At 38.7% G+C, this 8,248-nt stretch overlaps 1 long non-coding RNA gene across 1 annotated transcript; it reads right to left on the bottom strand.

The window, feature by feature from the left end:
- Positions 1 to 5,530: 5,530 nt before the first annotated feature.
- On the bottom strand, positions 5,531 to 7,401 carry LOC132227878 (uncharacterized). Its single transcript, XR_009451256.1, has 2 exons — positions 6,388 to 7,401; positions 5,531 to 6,302 (listed from the first exon to the last, which is right to left on the bottom strand). It is a non-coding gene; the product is annotated as an uncharacterized LOC132227878 (long non-coding RNA).
- Positions 7,402 to 8,248: the final 847 nt, after the last annotated feature.

Here is an 8,248-nt window from a genome sequence, read left to right on the forward strand (position 1 = left end):
CATACGCAGAACTGGGGTACAAAATGGAAGAAGACACGGGAACACTGATAACAACCGGGAGTTCTGCTCTACCAGCCTTGACCACTTCTGGAATCTTTGTTACATCGTGCTCTTGTTAATAATGGATCAGTGTCTCTACATTAACTATCAAATAACTTAGAAATGTTTTAATTTGGTAATTAAGATGTTCCAAAGTCTTATGTAAACTTCTAATCTTTCATCTCATGGTGATTCTTTGTCCTTCTCTGCCCTGTCCTGTGCCCTACCTGGAGGCTGATGCTGGTGGTTTAAGTCTCCCAGGATCCCTTGCTTGTTGCCTTGTTGAGTTTGGCCAATGGGATGCACTGGCTTAAGAAAGCAGAGCAGGAGAGAAGTGAGGGCTTTTCTTCCAACCTACTTCCTGCGTTGGTGCCTCTTCTCTGGCAGTGGTCACACACCTCCCGGACCTCAGCTCCTACCAGGTCACCCCTCCTCCAGGGCTCTCACTAGGGTCTTTAACACAAATTCCTCTGCTTGCCCCTTCATCCCTAGAGTGTTGAATGGCTCTCCAGTATTGCTAGTGTCTGGCTGCCTCAACGTTCCTTGTTTGTTCCTATGACTCTGGCCAATATCTACGCGTGGTCCTCTCAGTAAAGTGCCTTCGCGAGAACCATCTGCAGTGAATTGTTTCCAGCTGGCATCTGACTAATGTAGTAAAACCTTTCTTGGTATATGCGTTTGCATTTCAGCAACTTTTCTCATAATCCCTTTGCCTGAAATGTCTTTCCTCCCACCTCCGTGTCTAGCTGTCCTTCAAGGCCCTCTCAAACACCACTGCTCCCGAGTAGCCTCCCTAATCCCCACACCATGGAAATCTCTTCTCTCCTTGAACTCACTCAGCACATACTTGAGAGTGATTATCTTTCTCTGCTTTAAATTATAGTGACTTATGTACATGCAACTCTGGCCAGTTTGTAAATTCTTTGAAGTCTGAACCCACACCCAGGTCTGGTTTGTTTTTGTTTTTCTCCCTCTCCTTTGGGTTCTTCCCTGAACTTTGCCTCTTTCCCAAAAAACACCTGAAACAAGGCTTGGTACCAAATGGCCATTCTATCATTTTTTTAAATACTTTCATTGCTACTTATTGCTGCTTCTTATTGTATTATAGTAGATACCAGTTACTGATTTATCACAAAGTATGATTTGCAAAAAATTATGAAAATTATGGCACAGACTAAAATTTCCCATTGGTGATAATGCATTTAAAATATGCAATCGTCATTCACTTCTGATATATATGTATGTGTGTGTGTGTGTGTGTGTGTATATATATATATATATATATATATATATATATATATATATATTAGGGAATTTTATTTTTATTTAAAAGTTTCCAGGTGATAAACCTGGTTTTCTTTCAATATTTTTTGGGGGGCATCAAAGAAAAAAATTAACATATGGGCAAATACTCATTTGTAACTGAGGCTATCTCCAACTTGGAATCAGAGTTATAGAGTTATCTTCTAATCTGGTCTTTTTAAGCTCTATTCTGAGAAGCTCTAAAGGGTCTTTCCAGGAGTGGGTATAGATTGAGAAGTCCTCAGGAGGCTTCCACTGGAAGAAAGGGTTCTAGTCTTTAAAAAGAGTGAGAACAGCCCTAACCGGTTTGGCTCAGTGGATAGAGCATCAGTCTGTGGACTGAAGGGTCCCAGGTTCGATTTCAGTCAAGGTCATGTACCTTAGTTGCAGGCACATCCCCAGTAGGGGGTGTGCAGGAGGCAGCTGATTGATGTTTCTCTCTCATCAATGTTTCTAGTTCTCTATCCCTCTCCCTTCCTCTCTGTAAAAGAAATCAATAAAATATATTGAGAACAATTTCTCTAATCTCACCTCCCACTCCAAACATCCACACAATGTCCCTCTGTTTAGTGGCTAAGTCTCTGCTTAAACATCACTAACTAGAAATTTACTCACTACATAATACAATTATACAGTATGTTTTTAAACAACCCTAACTTTGGAATTTTCTATCTTATATTTGGCTGCAATCTGGCTACTCATTATTCTCTTACTTGAATCAATAAAGAATATATCCAAATGCACTTCCTCAAAATGGCAGTACTCTGATGGTGATCATATTGCCACAAATCTATCTTTAGGCTAAAATCCCCTTTCCTTTCAATGGTCTTCATAGAATATGTTTGAAACACCCACTTTGGTCACATGTTATTTGTCAAAATCCCTCTTAAAACATGATGCCTAGAACTGAAAATAATTTTCCTAATGTATATTGATAAGGGCACAATAGAGTGATGTGATTGCCTTTATTTTGGATATTTAAAAGCCTGTTACAGGTACTGCAAGTATCTAGTCTGGCATGTAAGGAGCTTATAAGTTGCCACTCTATTCTAAGGAAAAAGCTGAAAAAGAAGTCTTCTGGGATGCAAAAGAGAAGGGAAACCACAGCACAAACAGCTGCCTCAAAAATTGGAGAGACAGGTGAGTACAGAGAATCGCAACATTGCAGAGCTGAAATTACTGCAGAATCAACACTGGGGTAAGGAAACCTGAGCTGTGATTGTTATGTAATAAGATAAGAAAAGGAAATAAAAAGTATACACATTGGGAAGAATAAAAAACCTGTCTTTACATATGACATGATTATCTATGTAGAAAATTCAAAACAATTGACCAAAACACTCCTGGAACTAATAAGTGATTACAGCAAGATTGCAGGTATAAGGTTAATATATATAAGTTAATCACTTTCCTATTTAACAGCAATGAACAAGTGGAATTTGAAACTAAAACTCTTTACTATTTATATTAGCACACCCAAAAATGAAATACTTAAGTATAAATCTAACAAAATATGTACAAGATCTACATGAAGAAAACTATAAAACTCTGATGAAAGATATCAAAGAAGTACATAAATGAAGAGGTATTCTATGTTCACAAATTGGGAAGACTCAATATAATAAACATGCTAGTGTTTCTAACTTGGTCTATAGATTTTACATAATACTTATCAAAATCACAGCAAGTTATTTTGTGGATATTAACACTCTTGTTCTAAAGTTTACAGGGAGAAGCAAAAGACCCAAAATAACCAACTCAATATTGAATGAAGAGTACAAAGTCAGAGAACTAACACTAAGCAACTTTAAGATTTACTATAAAGTTACAGCAATCAAAACAGTATGATATTCACAAAAGAATAGATACCTCGATGGAACAGAACAAAGAGCATAGAAACAGACCCACACAAATATAGCTGATTTTTTTACAAAGAAGCAAAGCAAATATGATGGAGCATAGATAGTACTTTCCCAGAAGTACTTTTCAAAGACTTGCTTATACTTCATTGAGTACCCCACTCTAGAAGGGAGGCTGGGAAATGTAGTTTTACAGTTGGGCATATTGCCGTACTCAACACTGTAGGTGTTCTTTTATTAAATTAGAAGGGTGGAATGGATATTAGGTATAAACCTAGCAATATCACTACTTAGGTGTATTTTTTTTTCTTTTGCTAAATTTTTTAAAAATTGAGGCATAGTTGACATATAACATTGTATTAGTTTCAGGTGTGCAACACAATGACTTGATATTTGTATCTGCTTCTTAATCTTATATGTAATACTAGGAATTATTTTTAAGTCACTTTTCCACCTTATACTGGTATAGCTGATTTCCTCCCCTCCTATAAAACTAATTACATACCTCATACTCATCTTTTTAAATTGCAGTATAGCATAAGATCTTTTTGAATCTTAATTTGGGCATCAATAGAGTAAGCTATCCCTTCTACCTTTAGGATATCTGAAAATTAGAAAATTATGCCAAGATCCTGATAGAAGAGACCACCTTTGAAGTTAATGTCAGCAGAATGGAATGCATAACATCCAAGCTATATTTCTTCATCTTTTCACAAGGATGTCATAAAAATTTTTATCAAATGCTTACTTCATTCCAGGTGTTCTTATCTATCTATATCTATATCTATATCTATATCTATATCTATATCTATATCTATATCTATATCTATCTATATCTATATCTATCTATGTCTATGTCTATTTGTATCTATCTATCTATCTATCTATCTATCTATCTATCTATCTATCATCTATCATCTGTCTAGATATATGCCATAGGAAACAATGGAACACTAGAATATTCACTGACCTGAAAAAAATATTCATGAGGCATTTTTTACACAAAAATAGACATGCTTAGAGAGAGGAAAGGAGGGAGGAAGGGAGGGAGGGAGAGAGGGAGGGAGGGAGGGAGGGAGGAAGGGAGGGAGGGAGGGAGGGAGGGAGGGAGGGAGGGAGAGAGAAAAATCTAAGCCATTTCGGACAGGTTACAATGCATTTTATATTACATTTTGATAAGAAAAAAGGATAATAAAGATAACTGATTTTAATATATTTTATTGATTTTCTACAGAGAGGAAGGGAGAGAGAGAGAGAGTTAGAAACATCGATGAGAGAGAAACATCGATCAGCTGCCTCCAGCACACCTCCCCCTGGGGATGTGCCCACAACCAAGGTACATGCCCTTGACCGGAATCGAACCTGGGACCTTTCAATCCGCAGGCCGACGCTCTATCCACTGAGCCAAACCAGTTAGGGCAAGATAACTGATTTTAAAAAGAGAAATTCTTCTAGAAGCATTGTAGAGAGTGGGTTTTTTAAATGTAAGACTGAAGGCTAGGAAACTAGGAAGAAAGACATTGCAGTTATCTAAATGAGAAATGGAGAGAGCTCTAAAGCAGTGACAGTGGAGGTGGAGAGCAGACAGATTCAAGAAATAGTTAGAAGGCAGAAGTGGAAGGACTTGGTGATCATTTGAGGTGGAAAGAGAATGAGGATCTAGAGTGAATCCCAGGTAAGAGTGGTTTCTAGTGAATCAAAGCACCCATTTGAGTTATTAATTTGGCTGAGGTAAAAGGAGAGAGAGAGAGAGAGAGAGAGAGAGAGAGAGAGAGAGAGAGAGAGAGAGAGAGAAGAGATTTTACTCATAAATCTGTAATTAGGGCAGGACTTAGCAAGAGTCTCTCCACTCTGATCCACTTTGCATCAGCTTGGGGGTGGTTTAGAGGTAGGGATTTGGGGGACGCGGAATTATCTGAATGTGTGACCTCTCCCTATGTGTTTCCAGCATGGTGGCTTAAGGAGTTCTGAGGTATTGAGATAGGTAGAGGCAGATGAAAGGTGACAGATAAATAGGTGATAGATAGATAGATGATAGATCTAGAAGAGAAAGGGAGAGAAGGACAGAGGAAAGGTGGAAAGCATTGCAAGGTGACATGTTTTCATGCTGGCCATTGCTTCACTACGAGCCCAAAGAGACACAGTGAGTGGCTTGGTAGGTGGGTGTGGTGCAACGACTTGGGACATCTCCAGAAAAATGATATATGTAATTTGTTTTTTGGAAGCAGTCCATTAGATGGTGAAAGGAGGGGAACTTTATTGACCAGATCCCTCTTGTATCAGTTTTCTATTACTGTATAACAAAATTACCACAAACTTAATGACTTAAATACCATGAAAATATCCATTTATTAGCTCACAGGTTTGTGATTCAGAGTGTGGCATGGCTGGGGCCTCAGCTGGGGGTATGGTGAGGCCGAAATCAAGGTATTGCCCCAGCTGAGTGTTCTGGATGCTCTGGGGAAGGCTCCACTTTTCAAGCTTATTCTTGTCAGCAGAATTCTGTTCCTGTGGTTTTAAAAAGGAGGTCCGGTTTCCTTCTTGGCTGTTGCCTGGGGCTTCCTTCAGCTCCTATAGGCTGCCCACATCCTTTGCCATGACTCCTCTCTATCTTCATACCAATATGGTGAATCAAATCCTCTTGAGCTCCAAATCTTTAACTTCTTCCCCTAAAACCAGCTACAGAGAACTCTTTGCTTTAAAAGTATAGATAGGATTAGGTAAAGCTCACCTGGGTAATTTTATTATCTTAAGGTCAACTGAAACATAGCCTAGTGACAGGAGTAAAATCCATTATATGGTGTAGTCCCAGGGAATGTGCATATCAGGCATACCAGCTGGGCGGGAAATCCTAGGGGCCATTCTGTCTACCACCCCTCCCATCCCTAAATCTGACTTAAAAGCCCATGTTCCTCCTGTTCTTCAAAGCTGCTTGATAGTATATTAGACCAAGGTTGTTTGGGGCTGACAGTATAATGTCAACAGATGCGATACAGAAATGAAATCATTCCACTTTGGTTCTGCTTCCATGACTTTCATCCAGAAGAATGTTCTGTGAATTCTAGCACATTGTGGGTACTCAATAAATATTTGCTGAATGAACTATGGATTGGATAGAGGAGAATAAATATTTGTAATAGTAGATTAAAGGTTTAACCTAAGAGGTAAATAGATTTTAAATGATTACCTCACTGTTTCAAAAGAGATTCTTTCCAGTTCTGAATGAATTACATTCCTGAGTTCTGAGAGAAAAATAGGTGAGATTACTGCAAAACCAACTCAATCTCTCTTTGTTGAATAAGTGAGTGGACAAATTCATTTTGTTTGGTGATCTTCTCCCTGTGGGACCAGAAAGCTTATTCTCCACACCTCTCTCATTACCAACCATCAAAATGTTAACTTGACAGCATATATTCTTTCTTGGTGATACTGTAGGAAAGCTCTTAGAGATGATCTCTCCTACAGCTCATTAAATACAAAGCATATTTAAAAGACACAATCTCTAAAACTGTGAGCTTGAGCAGTACAAGTGAGTTCATGTTAAAACACTGGAAATATTTTTCAGAAATATGTATTTACCTTATACTATACTGAGCTTCTATATACTATACATTCACACATGTATTTTTGTATGTGCTATGCATTGTTCCATAAATGTTATAGTTTTTCTATGGCCCTATATAGATTCACTTTCAAAAATCTGGTTATAATAAACCTGTTTAATTACATATAAAACACATCCATCCAAGATTAATTCAATCAATTTTAATCTGAGAGAATTCTTAAATTATTCTTTAATTTATGAATATATTTATGTATAAATATAATGTAATAAATTGTAGTGTGAGAACTTCAACCACTTCATCACAGATACATCTTCCTTTAGTCCAAATAATTTTGAGGATATTTTAACATATGTAATGCTTTTCTCATCCTGTGGAACATTTGTAAAATGGTAACTTAGTAAGAGTAATTTTGTCATAGCAATCAATTAGTAAGTACCAAAAGTCTATTATGAATGGCATTAGAAATACTACCTATTTCAATGGAACTTATGTGCAATCTATACTAATAAAAGGGTAATACGCTAATTAGACCGGGAGACCTTCCAGGAGAGTCTCCTTTTGGACATCCTTCTAGTCTAGACAAAGCCATGGTGGCAGGGCTGAGGCAGAGGCAGTTAGGGGCGATCAGGCCAGGAGGGGAGGACAGTTGGGGGTGATCAGGCTGGCAGTGGGGGGGGCAGTTGGGGGCGAGCAGGCTGGCAGGGGGCAGTTGGGGGCAAGCAGGCAAGTGGGGGGGCAGTTAGGGGCGAGCAGGCCGGCAGGCGTAGTGGTTAGGGGTGATCAGGCAGGCAGGCAGGCAGGCGAACAGTTAGGAGCCAGCAGTCCCGGTTTGTGAGAGGGATATCCGACTGATGGTTTACGGGCCTAAACCAGCAGTTGGTATCCCCCGAGGGGTCCCAGATTGGAGAGGGTGCAGGCTGGACTGAGGGACACCCCCCCCCTGCATGAATTTCATGCACTGGGCCACTGGTTTACATATAAACAGGACACAGAGAACAAGGTAGTATATACATGCCTTTTAGAGATGAGGACCTGGAGATACAGAGATGATAAATGATTGACCAAAGGCTGCAGAGCTGGTTTAGTGAAGTCATGAGGAACCCAGGTCTCACAACTATCTAATTCAGCGTCATTGATACATGTTACACTACAACCCACACTAAGAAATATACTTCACATACATGTATTTCTCTGATTCATGGTGCTGTTGATTATAATATACATCAGTATTACATATACCACTAAAATGGAAAAGACACGGTCTAGTAAGTGATAACACAGTGCTAAGATACACTGTACTCTAAGATGCATCCCAGTTTCCAAAGTGTAAAAAGGTGAAGAAAAGCATCTGAATACAACTTTTACACACACATGTAAAACAGAACTTCTACATGTGATATTATCTACTGCATTCAATTTATTGTTTCTAAATGATGTTATGAGTCCACTGAGCTCACTTTACCACCCACTAATGAGGAGACC

Source organism: Myotis daubentonii, chromosome 2 (assembly GCF_963259705.1).
Source record: "Myotis daubentonii chromosome 2, mMyoDau2.1, whole genome shotgun sequence".
NCBI classification, from domain to species: Eukaryota; Metazoa; Chordata; class Mammalia; order Chiroptera; family Vespertilionidae; genus Myotis; species Myotis daubentonii.